Here is a 19,901-nt window from a genome sequence, read left to right on the forward strand (position 1 = left end):
AGGGAGGTTGTGCAGTACTAGTTATACTAGAGAAGGGAGGTTGTGCAGTACTAGTTATACTAGAGAAGGGAGGTTGTGCAGTACTAGTTATACTAAATAAGGGCAGACATGGGAGGCTGTGCAGTACTAGTAGGTAAGGGCAAACATGGGAGGTTATGCAGTACTAGTTACACTAGGTAAGGACAGACATGGGAGGGTGTACAGTACTAGTTATACTAGAGAAGGGAGGTTGTGCAGTACTAGTTATACTAGATAAAGGCAGACATAGGAGGGTGTGCAGTACTAGTTATACTAGGTAAGGGCAAACATGGGAGGGTATGCAGTAGTAGTTACACTAGGTAAGGGCAGACATAGGAGGTTGTGCAGTACTAGTTATACTAAATAAGGGCAGGCATGGGAGCTTGTGCAGTACTAGTTATGTTAGATAAGGGCAGGCATGGGAGGTTGTGCAGTACTAGTTATACGGGATCTACATTTTATAGTGCTGGTTATACTAGTAAATGGGCAAACAATGTGAAAGTAAAATCATGTAATACTGGTTATCTTGGTTTAAATTGCAGAATGTATTGCTTGGGACCACTCCTCTGTGGTTCACCAGGCACTTTCTAAGGGCCCCTAGGTTAGTTCATATTTCAGGGGCCCAGTGGGTTGTGGGGTACAATAAACCTTCCAGTCCAAGGGGGAGGCAGTGTGCTCAGATCTCCCAGTAGTCTCACAGGGAAAAATTGGATGCTCTGAATTTCTGGAGATCATGGTAAATAAAGTCTCTGCTGCCCCCAGAATCCCTGAAGGTGGAGGTGTTATGGATGGAGAAGGTGAAGATGCAGAGCTCCTGCGGGGTCTCCTGGTGAAAGGTGCAGGGCATGGAGCCCTTTCCAGGTGTGTTGATGCAAGGTAAACTCTACTCCAACCCCCGCCCCCCCCCTTGAGTTATGGTAAAGGAAGGGGTACTCTGTAGCCCTCGGGGGTTGCTGTAAGTGGAAGTGTTGTGTTAGCAGTCATCTGTGGATTTTTTCCCCTGGGGGGGAGGCTGCACTTCTCCTGTAAATTCATCTTCATTATCCTCACTGTACACAGAACAGAGGAGGCCGCAGACTGACATTAATCTATATTAGGTGGTGATAATCTATTATCCGGCCCGAGCAATGATCAACGCTGGTTATCTGCAGAAAACTTCCCCCAACCCCAGACAGGGCAAAGATATGGGGGGGGGGGGGGATAAACTGGATGTCACAAAAACTAAAGCCAATTAATCTGAATGTAAAACAAATATACCAGAGCCTTGCAATGTCTGTGGGCACATCCCGGATTCTGCTGTTAGCCCAAATACACCCCAAATATTTATGAAGACATCGATCTACCTGAGCAATGGGGAACCCAAATTCTGTATTTATATTATAAGGAGAAAAATATGGGGAGTCTATTACATTCATTCTTGGTGAATGGTTGGATCCAAGCAATCTAAATAAATCAGCTGACAGATACTGAAATCTGATTGGGTTGCAGGTTTTACGTGTTTGTGTGAAGCTGACCATGGCGGTTCATATTACCAGTTACTTCATTACCCCCAGCAGGGCAGATTTTCTGCCCCGCAAGTGAAAATTTTCAGCATTCTATTTGGGGAAAAACCCTGTTCGCATTTTCTGTAGGTTTGGAAGGGGTGTTGTAGAATCAGGGTGTCCAATATCGTCCCTCTGTGGACCGAATACCTTGCAGGATAAACATTCATCACTGCGGTCTGTTCTGTACCCTACAACACCATAAACTACCCTCACAATATCTGTTTAATTTCCACTGACACATCATCCCGATATAAGGCAGGGAAGTGCCCTGGATTGGTGCCAGGGGCAAGATGTGGCTGGAGGTTTAATTTATTTTGGACATTGAATAACATTGTGTTATTTTTGGGTACATTAGGTGGGGGATAAACCTGCTTTCCTGGCTTTGTTAGCAGGTACATTACTAGACACCCTGTGCCCGGGTGCAGCGACTGTGTGCCAGGGACAATGGGGTATAAATCAGCATTTAATGAGACATTGTGTTGGCAGGCCTGGGGCTCAGTGCTGAGTGTTCTATGACCTCACAGTTCCTCCTCCACTACAATTAACAATACAATTATTATGTATCTATGAACAAGCCATGACCAGAGAGATGTGCTACCTTGTGTGGTCAGCAGGTGGCAGTACCGCTCCATACTCATCATCTGCCATGGGTAAGTCATTTCATATTAGAGAGATCATAGTAACATGTTGGGAAATCATCACCAATAGGAGCATTAGATTGTAAGCTGTTGGGGTGACACCGGACCTTTCAGCTAGCTATATTTGTCCAGGAAGATTGAAGAATGCTTTTCCTGCATATAGCACTGGTGCTTGATGTTTGATGCCGTATATTCATACATATATGGGAGGCCAACACAACCGTCATCTATTTCCAGTACTGATATATTTCCTGCACCGCTCAACCAATGGGGAACCTGGAAGTACCGGAGGATTTCAATCATGACAGCTTGCTTATCTTTGATAGGAAAATAAATTGGTATTCAGTCATTTTGTAGAAGAATTAATATTTGTTACAAAGGCATTTTTACATTATAAATGATTTCCTTCCCAGGCACCAGCAATTGCCATGTAGGTGCCCTATTATCTTCCCTCATAATATGAACAATCTGCTTTGCTGGGGGGTTTTATGGGCAGCAAATAAAAGTTTTTTTTAGATTTACGCTGATATTCAATGTCAAATGATAAACACAACCCCCCCCCCCACCACCACCACCACCACCACCACCACATTTGTGGTCCTGTGACCATTCAGTTTTCACCCTTGAGGTTCTTATGGTGTCCATATCACTGCTGGAGTAACGTGGACAATTGTCTGCTTGGTGGCTAGGTCCTCGGGGTGTCAGTGTGAGAGGGCTCCTCGGTGTGGTACAGATTTAGTGGTCAGAAATCTATCAGGGGATCTATATGGAGGATTTAGGGGAAAATATCTCACATCACAAAGATGGAGGTCCAGTTTACTTAGGGTGACCAAAGTCCGGAAACATTTTCTGTTTCTTGTACTCGTCCTTTTTATCAGCAGGGTATTCCCCGGGGTCCTCAATATTATTCACTTTGATTACTAAAAACAATTGCAGCTTCTTTATACCCCACCCTGAATTCCTAAATCTCCCTGACTGCCCACATTCTGCAATATAAACACACAGATTCTGTATTTCCTTTATGTGAATTATTATTTGATGCATTTTACTCCCGGTTTGGGGGGGGGGGGGGGAGTCCTGTAGTGCTGGGTGAGGGTTGGGTAATCATTGGGACTTTCTGGCCCTACTTCTGATACCCAGCACTGCCCGGAGTTCTGCCCCGGTATCGGCCGGAATCACCTGTTTGATATTTTTCATACCAATTAAAAATGAGATTCTAAATCTTCATCTACAGTTCTGCAGCAACAATCCCATCACAAGAGTGTAGATGAAATTCTCGGTCATCTGGTCGCTGTCACCGGGCAGAAATCTTCTCTCACCATGTTTATCCGGTAAATTAGATATTTAATTAGTGTGATGCGGAGTGTGCATGGTCTTCTTTGACGGTGCCGAGTGCTGAGCCTGCTGATTATCCGGTTCCACATGCAGCTTTAATGATGATTTATTGATGAATAGCTGCAATCAGAAACCTCGGCCGTGTGTGTGCCGCATCTTACTGCCAGCAAATTGTGATTGGCTGGGAGTCTGGGTAGCAGGACATAGGGGCCCAGTATGTGTCATCCAATAGAACAGCCAATTTCGGCCTTGATACTCCACAGGAAGCTGTGAAATAATTCATAGGTCTCGGGGACCCCCTTTGTAAAACCAGTTTATTCGGGTTCAGTGGAAAGAATTCTCCCCTTACAATGATTTAAGGACCTAAAATCCCTGCTGTGCTGCAGCTCTGCAAAGTTGTGTAACAACCAATGAAAAGTCACCAACCACAACCCAAGAAACCCCCAGCAACCTCTTGAGAAACCCATGAGGAATCAGTATTTGGCATCTTTCGGGGCGAGGTGAGATACCCCATGGGGGTGGGGGGCATTATGTGTCCTGTAGGATACAAACACATTGCCCATCGTTGTCTTGGTATTTTGTTGGGAAATCTTGGTGTTCTCACAAAACTTCCTGAAATATTTTCCTTGTGTAGTAACTAAACCTCTGTAATTTCAGCTTCACAATTCTAATCTTCAAATCTTTTAAAAGACCAACCAATGGCAGATTAGATCTGGCAGATTGGGATTTCTGTGAACTGAGTTGGTTTGGGAACATTTTGGGGCAATTTGTATTGATAAAGGGGTCACATTTGGAATGTAGTGGGGTGATTATATTGGAGGCATTTGGCTGGGGGTATTAAGGTAATTTTGTTTGAACGGTAGAACTCGTATTTGGAAAGTTGGCGGAGAGAGGTGAAAGGATTCATCAATCCCCATCTGTTGGCATTTCTCATGGCTGCAGAGTGGCAGAAGTGGCTGCTTTTCATAGTTCTGTGTAGTTGGATTATCTGTGACCTGGCAATTCCTCCCATCCATCCGTCATGTTGTCCTTTCCTTTCTTGTGGTCTTTGCGACCGTCGCATGTTTGGCCGCAACAGGACAGCTGCTGCAAGGTGAGAAACATCACTTGTGAGGTCAGCAATCAACAGACACGGCCACATGGTGCCTCCAATCACTGCGTGTCACGGGGACACAAGTGGCTTTATACTACCCCAGGGGAAGAGGCAAGAGACTCCATATCCAGGGTGGGGGAGACACTCCATTATTGTTACCCCCCTACCCCATCCCAGCGAGGGAGAGATGAGTTGGGGGTTACAATTTATGGCCAGAACTGGAAGTTTTTTAGAGGTTTAACCCTTTATTGGAGAATTTCTGAGATACACCCAGGGTATGTTAGGAAAGGTGGCAGTGTAGATGCGAAGTCCCCCTTAGTGGTTTTGTCTTTTCTGTTCATTTGATAAGGAATTTCATGGCTGCAAAACCTCTCTGAGAGGATAATAAAAAGCAGAAAATTGTCACTGCTGTCTCCCCAACCTGCAAAATGCTATCAAATCACTGCACAGATAAGGCAAATAAAGTGCCACCAATCACCTTTATCCTCTCACCTAAGCTAATGATAGCTGCAATATGATTGGCTGCTCGGAATGAAAGACGAGATGGCTGAGCAGAGCATCTACATGGGGGGGGGGGGGGGGGGGGTCTTCCATTTCTGGCCTTTTCTGTCTATTGTTTGGTAGCTGATGAAATGATGGCCCAGGTTCATTCCTTGTTATCTGTCATCACCACCATCACCCCCCCCCAGGATTGTGCAATGGCAGCCATGATACCATTGGGAATTCTTCCCCTGCTGTGACTTTGTGGGGTGATGGTAACCCCAATCTCCTTCCTGTGGTTATGTGATCAATGTCAGCCCTCTGCTATCATTTACACCTCTGAGGACAAATAAATTACAATAAAAAACATGTCAATGCCAGCAGACTTAAGGAGTTATTCATGGACCTGGGGCTTATACCCCAATGGCTTATAACACAGTAATGGCTTATAACCAACCAATAGCTCATACCCCAGTAATGGCTTTTATGGCTTTTATCCTACCAATGGCTTCTCACACCACCGAATGTAGCCGATCCCCTCTATGCAATAACATTTTTACAATTACAAGCTGCTAGCATCTCTTCTTTAGCCTTCTGAAGACCCCAAATATCTTCACAATGCCAGCACTCAGCTCTGATTTCATTCCCACATTCACAAATTTCATTATCCATTGGAAAGTGTTGTGAAGCCCAGGGCCCTATACGTCTAACCTGTGTGACATTTCACGGTATCTAGTAACAGGTGAAGAATGGTCACCAACAGATCGTCATTCTGGATTCTGAAAGGTTTGTGTGGCCGGCTGATCACCTCCAGCTCTCTGCAGAACACAAATTACAGAGGGAAATCACTGAGTGCAGGACAGGTCCTCTTTACCTGATGAATACAATTTGAAAGTTCTATCATCGGTGACACAATTAAAATGTATTTTGTGTAAATTCTGCATGTTCTGCTGACAGAACTCTCATCACTTATCAATCTTTACTAATTATTGCTGGGTGTCGAGGAACGCCCGGAGACTGACAGGAACCACAATCCACCGTTTACCGAAAGGCTGCCAGCCTGGTAATTTGCAGCAATTACAGAAGTGTGCTGACTATCCATAGGTGTCACCAACATACCACTGCTAGGTAAGGGAAGAGTGCAGAATCTAAAGTGACGTCAGCCGTGTGCCCTCACCAATCATGTGACTTCATCAGCCGTGTGCCCTCACCAATCATGTGACTTCATCAGCCGTGTGCCCTCACCAATCATGTCATCAGCCGTGTGCCCTCACCAATCATGTGACTTCATCAGCCGTGTGCCCTCACCAATCATGTGACTTCATCAGCCGTGTGCCCTCACCAATCATTTGACTTCATCAGTCGTGTGACCTCACCAATCATGTGGCATCATCAGTCGTGTGACCTCACCAATCATGTGATTTCATCAGTCGTGTGACCTCATCAGCCATGTGATTTTAACAGTCGTGTGACCTCATCAGCCATATGATCTCACCAATCATGTGACTTAATCAGCCATGTGTTCTCGCAAAGCATGTGACTTAGGACCTGAGAGTCCTATAAGGGATAAGACTACACAGGGTAATGAAACAGGAAGGATGATGGGAGTACATTAGTGAAAGAGACAGGTGGAAGATTGAGACTACACTTGGGAATGAGACAGGCAAATGATGAGAGTACATTGGTAATGAGACATTGAGAGGGATAATGAGACTCCGCTGGACCAGAATTGGTCATTCTGACTTCGGCAGACATATTGGACACTCTCTTTCATTGGCCAGCATCCAGAATGATGTCACAATAATAAATGGCGCCCAATCCGCTCTGTTTATTGGTTGGATCTGCAGATGGCTGTAAGAAAGCTTTCTATTTAATCTCACAAATCATTGAATAATAATTCCACATCTTCCCACACATAAAACTTCCAATGGACTGGTGGGCTGGGACCTCACAATGACTGTCAGGAGAGGGAAGAGCGCATTCTCCACCAGGCCCAGCGCACAGAGTGCATTTTATCTTCCGTGGCCTCATTAACCCCATCACTGCCGCCATCCGGCCACTGACTCCAGTGTGGAACAAACATGGGGGCCATGTCCCACTCCTGCCACTATCTTTGTCAACCTCCCTCTACCAACCGTGTCCCCGTCACGCCACTATCCGTGTCCTCCTCCCTCCACCATCTGTGTCCCCCTCCCTCCATCTTCACCACCAGTTTTTGGGGGCTGAACACATTACTCCCTATAAAATAGAGACCCTGGTATGAGCTGTGACTGGCACCCCACTGTTCCATGTGACAGATTGGGGGCCCACTGATTGGCCTTGTCTATCATAAGCCATGGGGATACCTGGAGGTGACAATGTATAGGGGTGGAGCTGTGTTTATGGAGTACACCAGTTAGCGGCGAAGCAGTATGGTGGCATCCAGATATGATATGTGGAATTGTGTGACACAGTCACATGATACCTTTGACAAATGAGGTGGAGACGAGCGTGGGGCTGGGTAATTTGCAATACAATTATGGAGATTGTGATTACAATGTAACAATTCATCACGGGTGGGGGTGGGGGGTTGGGGTGGCTTTGGCGCTGGGCACATTAATCGTGTTAATGGAATTGCGCTGCCCACAACTATTGCAATATTTCGTGTTCAGTCAGCGCAACACAACAACTGCTGGCCACAACTCCACCATTATCTGATCAACCACAATAAATGCAACGTCACTGCCTTAATATTGCTTCAGGGTGGAGCTGCATCTCTGTCAGCAGCAGAGGAGCTCCACACACAAAAACTTCACCCAGCATAAGGGGTACCCAGCTGGGGGCAATCCAGCTGGGTACCCCTGAATATACTCCATGCTGAGAGGTAAGTGCAGGCAGGCAGAAAATATATACTCATATATTTTCACCACGGTCACTGGAGACATTTACCTATCCAGATTATTCATCACAGTGTATGTTATACATAATACACCAATATTACCCAGAACCTGAACAATATACACCCATATTACCCCAGAGATTAACAATATACACCCATATTACACCACGCCTGAACATTATACACCCATATATCCCCACACCTGAACATTATACACCCATATTACCCCACACCTGAACAATATACACCCATATTACCCCACACCTGAGCTATAGACACCCATATTACCCTGAATCTGAACTATAAATAACCATATAACTCTAGAGCTGAACAATATATACCCATATTATCCTGCACCTGAACAATATTTACCCATATTACCCCGCACCTAAACAATATACACCCATATTATCCAGCACCTGAAAAATATACAATCATATTACCCCAGAGCTGTATTATACACTTCCATTATATCAGCAGGGGCTGCTGTAGAGGTGAGTGTGCCCGGGGCCCTTCCATGTCTGTCAGTTATAGGACAGATATCAATGAATGGCACCTTGTGGAGGGCCAAGTGCCCTTTGTGTCAGGGCAGCTACATCTGTCAGATATAAAAGAGTCATCCTGATCATCTACCTGAACAAGTATGCAGCCAATGAATGCTCACTCTCCCTGTTCAAGCTCCCCCGGTGGTGAATCTGAAGTGGAACCTCCTAGATAGGTCCTCTTTATAGAGCTGACACACCAAGGGGTGCAGCATTTTGGTGTCACAAATCCCATGCCCAGGGGAATTCCCCACAATGCTGCTCTGCCGGTGACAAGTTTTGTTTGGCGTTTTAGCAGCTCATAAATTATAAGCATTTGTCTCATTGTTCCACCATCCCGCAGACCGCCAGGTACAAATGTGTGTTTTTGTTCAGACAATAATCAGCGAGAGGCATGCGGAGAGGGGGCCATAGGCGTGGGGAGGGGGCCACAGGCGGAGGGTGCTGAGAGTCGCTGCGCCGCAGAGGAAGGTCGCATGTCTGCAGCCTGCAAACAAATAGCTTGGACAGAGCGGCGGGCGGTTGTTGGCTAGCATGGCACTACTATGGAGGACACACTAATGACTAATTAACTGTCTCTGTGTGATGCAGCCGCATTGTCTAAGTATTTATGAGCTTGGCACCAAGGCCTGACACAACACACAGAGCATGCGTGCAGGTATGTCCCATTCACCGCAATTCAACAACACAACAACGACGCCGCTAATAATGCTGACTCTCATCCTCAGAAATTCCTTATAGCTGAATAATCGTATAAAGAACAGCAGACAATTCCACGCTGCAATACACCAATTATAAAAAAAGGCACCTGCCATGGGGGCTGCCAGGCTGACCTAGTCACTGACCTTCAAAATGCCTGCAGATAAAGATCACGACAGCCATGCAGACAACATTTTCAGGTCATCCCTTGTATTTATCTAGTGACAGGTTACCTTTAAATGTTGTGATTGCAGAAATATTCTATCTGACAGATAGCTGACAGCAGATAGCTGTGCGTTCCATACTGACATAGGAGCAACAACCATTTAATGTTTGATGCTGCAAATGGTGCTTCTGTCACTAGGCGGCAGTGTCATGTCCACTTTATGATGCTTTATCTGTAGCAAACCTACCTGGCTGTGATGTCATTTCGTCTCTCAGATACACAGGCTAGGCCTGCACAGCTGGGTCACCTCTTTAGACCTAGAATGCGATTCACCTCTTTGCATGCATCAAAATTGAATTGGCTCCTGTTTGCCCTCCCTGTCTGAGTCCTGCTGTAATGGGGGAGGCCAAAACCAACAGAAATTTGATGGTCTGAAACAATGATACAACTTGGAGTCCTATGTCAGACATGTTTATATACTGCATTGTACCCCATACTTCATTGTACCCCAATACCCCTCACTCTCCTTATACCCCAATACCCCCTGTCCTTTTACCCCAATAGCCTCTTTATGTTTATTGTTTTCCTCAATCCCCTGCCTGTCCCTCTATTATACCCCAACCCCCCTCCTCTTCATTATACCCCAATCTGCCCTCTGTCCCTCTATTATACCACAATCCTCCTCCTTCCTTCCATTATTACCCAGTCTCCGCTCTGTCCCTATATTATACCCCAAACCCCCTGCTTCACTCCATTATACCCCAACCCCCCTGCTTCACTCAATTATACCCCAATCCCCCCTGCTTCCCTCCATTATACCCCAGTTCTCTCTTTGTCCCTCTGTTATACCCCAACCCCCCCCCCCCACCTTCTATTTATTATACCCCCTCTGCCCCCCTATTGCTCTGGGCTATGAATTGTGGGAATTCTCCCTCATTGGATGATCCTTAGATCTATACAGCAGAGCATGGGCTGCAGAGAGGGAATTGGAGTTGTGGGGAAGTGATGCACTTGGGGTCCCAGCAGAAAAATCCTTTAGAGGAACAAAATCTATACTGAATGATCCCAACTGCTGAGAAATACTGGAGGAGGTTGGTAGCCATTCAAACATCTGCTGAGAGATGAGAGCTGCAATGTGATTGGCTGCGTAAATATATCGCATGTATATCACCGGAGTTCCCGTAGTCCCTGAGTCCCTGGCTGAGCGCAGTGTACATGGCCGGGTCTGCACACTAATACAGAATGCAGAATTATTTCATGTTTGCTTAGCAAATAAAACAGAAAGCTTCTTACTTGCTGGGAATCAAATCCGCTATTCGACTGAAACGTATCGCGCCTCAGAGGCCAGTGAGGGACAATGCGCGCAGATGGCCGCGCGACCGATCACCACCGGTTTATATTTTGTTTACAGAGGCGAATCGGTAACCTTTTTTTAGCTGTAATTCTTCACGGAAGCTGAGGAGGGGGGCGAGGAGGAGAGGAGCTGAATATCCATTTATTTTATTTAGAAAAGAATTTCAAAGGCTGAAAGGACGGAGTAATTGACTTACCGCCATGACACTTAAACCCTGTAAATTTAATCTCATCCACTCAACCCCGACGTATCTTGCTTACAAATTATCAGCGGGGAGCAGGCGGGGGTCGGGAGGGGGCATGGTTGGGGGGGCAGGCAGGGATTCGCTGCCGCCATCATCCAAATGGAAATGAGCCGCCTGTTATTATATTATCTGCCTTTACTATCAGCATTAATCCGGCTTTACCCGTTTAATGATGCCACTTGTGGCACAGTGCGAGTCTATGAAGCGCTTCCATTAAAATGCAAATCTGACCCGTCGGGAGAGACGTGACACAAAAGTTGGGGGATTGCGCCTCCTGCGCATTAATAACTGATGCTCTGATTATCATTCTCCTGGCGAATCACAAGTGCTTGTGGTCGCGGCTCCGCTGACTGGAGAAGGTTTTATTTTTTATTTTATTTGGTGTCAGGAAATGAACAAATAGTTATCAATGGAAGCGCCGACTATCTGCCATCTCACAGCCGCCTCTCCTGCGACAACAGCGTCCCCGCCGCAACACGCAGGAAATGAAACATTTTTCTAGCTCTTTCATTGCCTGACGCTATCTCACCATCCAATGCTAACAAGATCTCATTGTGCAGGAAACTTTCCAATCATCTCATTTATATGTCACCAAATCAGAGTATAGACGGACAGATCTTACCCGCTGCAATCTCATCATAACTAAACTGTGACAACAACATCTCATATAAGAGTGAACACATGAATGGTATTTCCAGTCTCCATGCAGCATTTATTAGAAATATTCCTGATGATCCTGCCATGGTATAGAGTGACAACACTCTGTCCTGGCCTCCCAGCTTCACCCCCGTGTGTCAGATGGGTATCCGATGAAGATTACAATATAGGTGGCTGGATTATTACACATGATGTAGGTGTGATTAGAAAACCTCCCAACCATCAGTACATGTGGACAGGAAATGACTGCAAAGAAGCTGCAGGAGATCGGCTGAGATGGACGATTATTCACAACATGCAGAGCTGAAGTCACATCATCCAGGTTTATATCCACCTTAACTTCTTAGGTTCTGAGCTGCAGCATTCGGTCCCCCAGATTATTACAGATCAGGGTGAGGCTGTAATGAGGTTCCAGTGGCAGATCAGGTGACCACGCTGTTCTCTGTAATATCGCTGTGATAAAAGATGTGTCCTGCGTAAATCTCCCTGGAACATTCTGTTCTCTGCTGCTAAGAAAACCTAATTATTAGTGGAGCCCATTCAGTTTCGGGCCCCAGGATGATTGCAGCTTGTGTGAGCAGACACGTGTCCTGGGGCTTCATATCTGTGCACACAGGTGGAGGGCTGATTGTGACTTTCAGTGATCACAGGGTTCCTGCTTGTCACTTCTCATGCTTCCTCCAAGTAGGGTTAGAGTGCCTCCATAATGGTCTTGAGGGAAGACACACTAGATGATTGAACTGATATATCATTTGAGGCTGTGAGTATATAGCCCCCATTCACCCTGCACTACATGTAAGGGGGAAGTACTGAACAAGGTGTGTATCTCTTTCCTTAAGGACTAAAAAGTGTCAGAAGTGCCATTGGGACTAAAAAGTGTCATTCAGGGCATAGAAATCTTCTAGAAAATATGTCCAAGTTTACAATAAAATAGCCACATTACCTGGTTAGGTTTCAAGTTCTCAGGGGTTTGGCTATTAGGGACCTGATCCTTAGTGAATCGATTCTCGGGGGCTTTAAATCAGTGCTTAGGATATCCCAGGGGCTGGGCCTTAGGAGATCGGGTCATGGGAATTTGGTCCATATGAGATTAGTCCTCTGGATGGGCCTCAGGAGATTAGGTTCTGGGGAGTTTGGTTCATAGAAGATTAGTCCTCAGGTGCTGGGACTTAGGAAATCAGGTCTCGGGGGACATGGTCCATAGGAGATTGGTCCTCAGGGGCTAGGCCTTAGGAAACCAGGTCTTGGGGGACTTGGTCAATAGGAGATCAGACTTTAGGAGATAAGGCCTTGGGGGGGCCTGGTCCATAGGGTATTGGTCCTCAAGGGCTGGGTCTTAGGTGATCTGAACCTCGGGGGCTTAGTCCATAGGTGATTGGTCCTCAGGGGCTGGGCCTCAGGAGATCAGGTTCTGGGGAGCTTGGTCCATAAGAGATTAGTCCTCAGAGACTGGGCCTTAAAAGATCGGGTCCTTAGATGGTTTGGTCCATAGAAGATTGGGTCTTCAGGGGCTGGGCCTTAGGAGAATGGGTGCTCACTGGCTTGGTCCATAGGAGATCAGGTTCTCAGGGGCTTGGTCCATAGGTGATTGGTCCTCAGGGGCTGCAAGGGGCAGTTCTTATTATTTGTGTGTTCTTTTCTTTGTGCAAAAAACGCAGGTTGTGCAAAAAATGCCTTATGCTTTGGGGTTAGAAGAACTGGGGACGGGGCCTGAGGGGTTCTGGGAATATTCTGCAAGGTGCTGTCCCAGAGTGGCTCCCCCCACTGGACAGAAGAGCGGAATATCCAGAGACTTTGTCCTGTGCAGACAATTGTTGGGGTCGGTGTATAGCTGTGTGTGGTGGTGGATGGGTTAATCGCAGAATCATTTTACAGGGGCGACCTTTGCATGGTGTTAATTTATCTGGCGTGTTACCTGCGTTCTCAGCTGACTCCTCGCAGGGATTTACGTCTGGTTGGATTTAAAGGGAGCTGTGAATGGACACGGTTTATTTTACGGGCAGATTCTGCGGCTAGGGTGATGAGAAATATGAGGCGTGTAACGTGTAACACCGCGCAGGCTAAACTGAAACTAAGATCATCAGCTGAGCTTCAAATATCATCTCTGTGGAACCACCCAGGCCGCCATTAATAATGGGCGCTATTCTAGGTGAGATTTATGGGCCACATCAAACGCTGACGCGCACAATGTGACCGACATTCTGGAAACATAAAACCGATCGTTCCCACACCGCGTGACGGCGGCAAATTAGCGAAGAGGCCCCATTATACGCCCCACATCGCCAGCTAATGAATCTCAACGTTTTATTTCTCCAGCCAGTCAGTGCCGCCGGGTCATGTGACAGTGAGGTGCAGGCAGATGTTGCAGCGACACGAATAGTGACAAGTGGCTGGGGGGGGGTTAAATGAGGATGCAAAACAAAAACTCCACCATAAACTAAATGGTGAATGACCTCTATGGGCCCCCAATTATTCCAAAGGTTATAATCTGTGAATGCTGAGGATGGAGGAGGAGAGATGGAGGTAACAACCTAAGATGTTACTGCTTCCCTCTACACAAAACTGATATAATACTGATTGGTAAATGCTGGAGAATTAAAGCCCAATTCCCTACTGTAAGGTATTTAGTAAGAAATCCCCAGCTCTGTCTTCATACTCTGAATTGGCAGCTATGTCCATTGAGGGATCTGGGAGGGAGGAACGCTGCAGAGACATTGTACACACTGTCTGCCATGTACAATGTTCACTGCGGAGCCCCCACCCTTCTGCTGCAATTGTATGATTAGTAGACAGAAAATGTTATGCACATATATGGAATATTATCCTCCGATCAGTGATCAATATCAGTTCTAGTTTTGTGGGAGTTCTGATATCAACCCATAGAGATCAATACATAGATTTCTGCTGCTCATACAGCACCAGTGACACCCTGTGATTTATGCCATTTATATGTTGTGTGTTATGTGTGTGATATAGATCGTAGTGTAACATGGTATATGAGCTGTGTTACCTTCCAGCTGCTGCATGTCACCAAGGGCAGGGGAGAGATATCCGCAGAGGAGGAGAGATATTCAGAGAGGAGGGGAGATATCCAAAGAGCAGGGGAGATTTTCTCAGAAGAGGGGAGATATCCACAGAGGAGGGGAGATATTCACAGAGGGAAGGAAATATCCTCAGAAGAGGGGGGATATCTGCAGAGGAGGAGAGATATCCTTAGAGCAGGGGAGATTTCCTCAGAGGAGGGGAGATATCCACAGAGGGAAGGAAATATCCTCAGAGAAGGGGAGATATCTCCAGAGGAGGGGAGATTTCTGCAGAGGAAGGGAGATATTGGCAGAGGGAAGGAAATATCCGCAGAGGAAGGGAGATATCCGCAGAGGAAGGGAGATATCCGCAGAGGAGGGGAGATATCTGCAGAGGAGGGGAGATGTTTGCAGAGGAGGGGAGATATCCAGCAACCAATACCTATATAGAAAGGAAAGATTTATAGGCTCAGTAGTATCAGGGAGGTGGGGCAGTGTCTAAATGTTATAAAGTTTTATACACACATCTGCAAAAGGGAAATGTATTTTTAAGTCGGGGATAAACAAGAGTAAATTGGGGGACACAAATATTACAGCATAAGGTTTGCCTCATCAGCTCATTAGAAAGAACAAAAGAAGAAGATTGCTGATTGGTTGCCTCTGGGTTAACCCCCCCCCCCCCCTTTGGATTTCTTTTACACAGAATGGCTCGGAGTAACAGGTCCACTTTTTTGGCCATGTTTTTGCTTGTTGCCCTGTAAAGCTGCAGTAAGTAAGATTTTGTGTACAGTTCTTTCTGCTCTTGCCCCCCGCCAGGGTCTCAGAACCGGCAAAGATGGTTGTGATTTTGTTTGGCTGGAATGCATTCTCTTGTGTGGAATTTGGCGGCTTCGATGCTGTCTGGTCCTGCGGTGAGGGATGACGCTGAGAGAACTGAGAGACTCCTGGTCCAACTCAATACTAGAGAACTGATTGAAATCCTTCCATCTCCAAGAAACGGCATTTTCTCTGCTAAACAGAAACACGTGCGTCTGGCACCTCATTGCTTTAACCCATTTGTTTCTGGCACTGGCTCTGCCAGTCACATGACCCTCCGGGAAGATGTGGTTACATAATGATGAGGTCCCTTGACCTTGGATAATACCACCATTATTACCCTTTGTTTAGAGGGGTTATGGGAATTATTGTCACATGACCCAAAAGTGCGCAACCCAACCGGTAACAGAATCGTTCAGTGTCGCCCTCACTGGACAAAGCAGATCCACGTCTGTCACTGTGACGTCCTGTGGATGATGTGGGGTCTGTGAAGTCAGGCTGGGGTAGCCTGGATGGGAATGATCTCTGTGATGCCTCTTCCTTGGGGTGTCCCCCTAAGGTGGAGGATAGGAGGGGTGGTGTGCAGGGGTTTAATTGGAGATAACAAATCTCCATCATTTCCAACTTCTTCAGAGAGCTCCGGATATCATCACCTAACAACCGCGGGGTAGCTGATCACATCTCTGCCTGCAGGGTTTCAAACCCGGCCCGCCTGCTATAAAGATACTGTATACCTGGGTACTAGTCAGTCAGATTTAAGATACCCAGGTATTAGTCAGTCAGATACTAGATATCCGACTACTAGGCAGTCAGATACTAGATACCCAAGTACAATTCAGTCAGATACTAAATACCGGGGTACTAGTCAATCATATACCAGATACCCAGGTACTTTTCAGTCAGATACTAGATACTCGGTACTAGTCACTCAGAAACTGGATACCCGGATACTAGTCAGTCAGACACATTAATATAGATATTAATGCTAGTTACTGGCTTACTAATCAAGACGCTGGATACCAAGATTCTAATAACTGAGATATTGTATACCAAATACTAAATACCAAAGTACTAGTCAGTGAAGTTTCGGTACTACAGGGTATTAGTCAGTGAAGTAATAGGTACCGGTGTATTAGTTAGTGAATTAGTATTAGTGTATTAGTTAGTGAAGTACAAGGTACAGAGTTCTTAGTGAGTGAGGTACTAGATACCGGGGTATTAGTCAGTAAATATTGGGTACCGGTGTATTAGTCAGTGAAGTACTAAGTACAGAGGTATTAGTGAATGAGGTACTAGGTACTGGTGTATTAGTGAAGTACTAGGAACAGAGGTTTTAGTCAGTGAAGTACTAGGTACTGGTGTATTAGTGAAGTTTCCCCGAAAATAAGACCTACCCCGAAAGTAAGCCCTAGCATGCTATTCATGCAAGGGTGAAATATAAGCCCTCCCCCGAAAGTAAGCCCTATTGGCTTCTTCGGAGGGTGTGGTCATGTGGTACACGGAGGGATACCAAGAGGAAGGAGGGAGCAGAGAGATTTCAAAAGCACTGGAGCAAGGGGTGAAGAAATCGCAGGGTTAATTAATCTACAGTACTCTGGTGTGACACTAGCAGAGGTTGGTGTATTCTCTTTTCAAAAGGTCCTTGCTGGTATTTTATTCATTAGCAGCAATGCATATTTATTAATTGATTTTTTTTTTGCTTTTACTCAGATTTAACATGTAACTCTATGAGTCACATGTTCATTGTCAGCACATTTTCTTGTTATGTTGCACTTGTTTGCTTATGAAGCTGTGTTTTTTTCATTACTCATTTATGTCAATTCTTATTCATGACTTCTTGTATATAACATAAGAAATCTGTGATTTTACAGGTCAGAGGTAACACAGAGGTATCTTTCTGTAGTAATATTGGTTACAGGTTTTGGTAAATACATATTTTTGTACTTGAATAAATATAGATTTTTTTGTGAGAAAAATAAGACATCCCCTGAAAATAAGCCCTAATGAGATTTTCAGAGGTAAAATAAATATAAGACACTGTCTTATTTTCGGGGAAACACGGTAGGTACAAAAGTATTACTCAGTAAAGTACTCGGTACAGATGGTACTAGTTAATAAAGTAGTATGTAACAGGGTATTAGTTAAGTACTAGGTACTGGGGTATTAGTTAGTGAAGTACTAGGTACCAAGGTTATGGTGATTAATACGCCAGATAGAGAAGTATTCCTTATTGAGGCCAAAGATACTAAGGAATTTGCTAGATACAAGGTAATGAGGTCAGTGAGATTTTAGATACTGAAGTTTTAGTTAATACTAATTAGGTAGGCAGATAATAGATGATGTATTACAAGTTATAGCAATAATGGATAATCCAGATTACTATGATATTGGTTAAGATGATTTCTGAGTCAGTACTGAGGTTCCTGATACCACAAGACTAGTCATTGGAATAAGCAATGTGTGACTAGTTCCAGAGGTAGGTCCTGCAATATAAGACACTGAGGTACTAGTCAATGAGAGGTAGATACAGTCATGGGGTGCTGAGTACCATGATGCTGGAGGCTGTGGTGTCTGTCTTTGGGGTCCCTTGTATATGGCAGTAGTAGTTACTGAGACAGTTGTTGGGGTACACAGGCTGAGGTACTAGTCAGTGCTGTGGTAGTTGAAGGGGGGAAGCTGTAATATTCGGCTGGTTAAGGGACAGCTGCGTTTCCTGAACTGTGACATTTGTGAGTTTCCATCGTTGCCTACGCTCAGCTGGGAGGGCGATGTGACTGATTGGAACGCAGCGGGACACCTCGCTCCCCTCAGTTTTCCCATAATGCTCCAATTGTGGGGAGGCCGCAATCCTAACCAGGCGGAGGGGAGGAAAATTGATGATAAAATGCTGAATGATATTAGATCCCAGAAGGAGATATTCTAGTGTGGAAATATACAAATCGGCGTCCAATCAAATCGCAGATTTATCACCATGTGATTTATTCTAATCATCTGCATATTGTTACCACTTCTTCTGGCTGCCTCTTCTTCTATCTCCTGGTCCCCACCACCCCCTGAACCCCAATATATACAAAGCACAGAGCTGACCACCCAATTATGATCAGCAGGTGCACAATATGAGCTGCATCTACTAAATATCACATTTCTCATCCTTTATTCCCCCTGATACCACCCATCATTAGAAAGTTGCCCTAAAGGGGTCATATTGCCCCATCTAACAGCTGAAAATGAAATCACATCACCACCCCTGCCGAGCGTTTTGGTGAGGTTGGAAGGCGGTGAGGCTTGTGAGGTTACGGGGTGTGTCAATTTCTTGTGGGGGAAGGGGGGGTACAATTTGATGAAGTATTGGGGAGCAGTTATTTTTATCCTTAATATGTATCTTACGTTTAAGACCGTAAGACATCATCAGCACGCTTCCCAGAATAACCCTGACATCCCCTCACTGATTGTCAGCTCTGCAGCCCACATTTTTAAATGATACTACAAGAGTCTAGAAGACCCTTCAGCAGCTGGATTCAGATAGTGGAAAGGACGCCGTGGCTTTGGCTGTATGCGGTTTCGGGAAGACGCGGTCATTTCATAGTTAGGAATGATGTTAGGCCCCTGGGAGACATTTCTTTCTTTATCCACATCTGGAGGTTCAGCATTGGAAGGGAAAAGTTTGTAAAAAGAGATTTGTTCTCCCCCCGACTTCCTGATAACCAGAAGGGGGGGGGGGGGGCTGCGAATGGACACCATGGACTTACTGCCCTATTAATCCCCATTCATCCCCACTCTGCGACCTGTAGGAACCGTGTGATTGGAGGGTTAACATGAAAACATGGTGTCTCATCTTCTAATCAGCTCACATTACGGCGAATTACACGGCAGAGGAGCCGCATTTTATTGGCATTAGACGGTTCCCTTGAGGGGCGGAGAGTCTGGCGGATGGCGTTCTCCGCCTGTTCTCACTTTCTGCTTTTTACTTTCATCCTCTCTGTCATTTTTTAAATATGTCCCAAACAATCATTTTCCCCGCTCGGCGCGGAATGATTGATGCTGGGAAGATAAAGGACTCAGCGAATCAGACGATTTATGGCATTGTGTTTGTGCATAAAAAATCGAGGGAAATTTCCCCGCCATCGCTTTTATTGCGTGAAAAAGATGATGAGGAACTAAAACGCCTCTAAAATATAGTCAATCAGGAAGAGAGCGCTCTGCTCTGAAGGCCAAAATGACGCTCGTTTCTATTATCCGCTCAATCTACCACAGGTGAAATAAAGAGATAAAACCCCCTCATGTCCTGCAACCAGCGATAATCGGGGGAAGGGGTCACTGAGGGACCCTAACAAATCACAAGAAGCAATGTGCACCCCTCAGAGACATCACAAGCCATGTGCACCCCAAAATTACATCAGAAGCAATGTGTACC

The sequence above is a fragment of the Pyxicephalus adspersus genome, chromosome 7 (assembly GCF_032062135.1).
Source record: "Pyxicephalus adspersus chromosome 7, UCB_Pads_2.0, whole genome shotgun sequence".
NCBI lineage: Eukaryota > Metazoa > Chordata > Amphibia > Anura > Pyxicephalidae > Pyxicephalus > Pyxicephalus adspersus.